Raw genomic sequence first — 1,991 nt, forward strand, 5'->3', positions numbered from 1 at the left:
TTCAATCTTCTTGTGGTAGTTTAGCTTTTGGGGATGAATCATGCAGAAGCACTGAAAAGTAAGTATGTGTTCAGAAGAAGCTGGTATTGTCAGCAGTCTGTCATACCAGCATGTCTGCCTTCATTATTCACACAAGCATAACCATATGAGCCACAGATACCCACCGTCACTGCTATGAAATATACATATACGTAACAGCGATCGGACAGCGATGGCAGGCTCCAGTCAGTGCAACCAGGTAAGCGGAAGAAATTAGAGGCAAAAATTAGAGACCAAGTCTGACCGTGACTATCTGCAGATGGCTTGATGAATTCCTTGAAATGAAGTGAAGTCAATTAAGGAATGCATTATAAACAAGGAAGAAACTGCAGGAAATTAATAGATACAAAATTAAATAAATAGACACATGGGGCGTCTGGGTGGCTCAGTCCATTAAGAGTCCAACTCTTGATCTCGGCTCAGGTTAGATGATCTCATTGGCACATGTGGCCAATGATTAAATCACATGTGCTTACATAATAAAGCTTGTGGAAAAACCCAAAAGGATGGGGTTCGAAGAGCATCCGGGTTGGTGAACGCAGAGATGTGGGGGTTAGTGGTGCCCTGGGGACGTATGGAGGCTCTACGTCCTCTCCCCGGTCGTCACTCAGGGCAGCTCTCCCATCTGGCTATTTCTGAGTTCTGTCCTTTTATAATAGACCGGTGATCCAGTGAGTAAAGTGTTTCTTACTTCTCCGACCCACTCCAGCAAGTGAACTGAACCCATGGAGAGGGGATCATGTGCTGGGAGCACAGGTGACCCAGGGGTGTCTGAAGTGGGGTACAGGCAGACTTGTGGGACCCAGTCTTCAGTCTGTGGGGCCTGATGCCGTCTCCGGACAGACAGTGTCAGACTTGAGTTGAATTGCAGGACACCCAGCTGGTGTTGGAGAATTGCTTGGTGTAGAAGAAGAAAGCCCCACACACTGGGATTGGTATTCCAGAATCATTTAGGAGAGGGAGACAGATGCTAATTAATGGTGTGGTATCAGAACATTGACAGACGGATGGAACAGACAGGAAAGTCTTTCCGATATGTCGGAAATGGATCCCTATCTGTGTGGGAAGTGTATGTGATGAAGGCGGCGTCTCAAAAGGGGATGGAGAAACGAGACAGGTGGGGTGCCTGGGTGGCTCAGTCAGTTAAGCGAATGACTCTTGGTTTGGGCTAAGGTCATGATCTCACGGTTCATGGGATCGAGGCCCGTGTCCAGCTCTGCGCAGACAGTGTGGAGCCTCTTGGGGCTCTCTGTCTCCTCTCTCTCTTTTCTCCCACTCGCTTTCCCTCTCAAAATAAATTAAAAAAGAAAAACAAGACTGGCTTGTGGCAATTATCTGCTCATTAGGAAAATAAAGTTGCATCCATATCGCTCACTTTACAACACGAGGAACTTCCAACATGGTAAAGGATAAACAGGCATAATTAAACCATAAAAATATAACAAGAAAACTTGTGGTAATTGCTGCATGGCACTGGGTAGAAGAAGACTTTTCAAGTATGATTCAAGCTTCAGAAGCCACAAAAGAAAAAACACCTAAATTCTACTACATCCCAAGCAACAACAACAACAACAACCCGCTACATGGACAACAAAACCTTAAACAAAACAAGAAAAAAATACCTGCCATGATAGCGGAAGGATTAGCTTCCCAATATGTCAAGAGTCTCAAGAATGCAATAATAATATCGATAGCTACAGAAAAATAGCCAAGAAGAATGAACTGATGGCTCACAGAAACACATGAAAAGGTATTTGAAGGTCTATGTTTTAAGAAAAATGGAAGAAGTGACACGGAACCATGTTGCAGCAGTGAAATTAGAACAATTCAAAAGTTCGATCATGTTTTATTGGAAAGGCTTCGGAAAAACAGGCTCCCACACATTGCTGGTGAAAACGTGAACAGGCACAATGATGAGGCAGGGAACTTGGCAATATCTATAGACATTATAG

Source organism: Crocuta crocuta, unplaced genomic scaffold (genome assembly GCF_008692635.1).
Source record: "Crocuta crocuta isolate KB4526 unplaced genomic scaffold, BGI_CrCroc_1.0 scaffold108, whole genome shotgun sequence".
NCBI classification, from domain to species: Eukaryota; Metazoa; Chordata; class Mammalia; order Carnivora; family Hyaenidae; genus Crocuta; species Crocuta crocuta.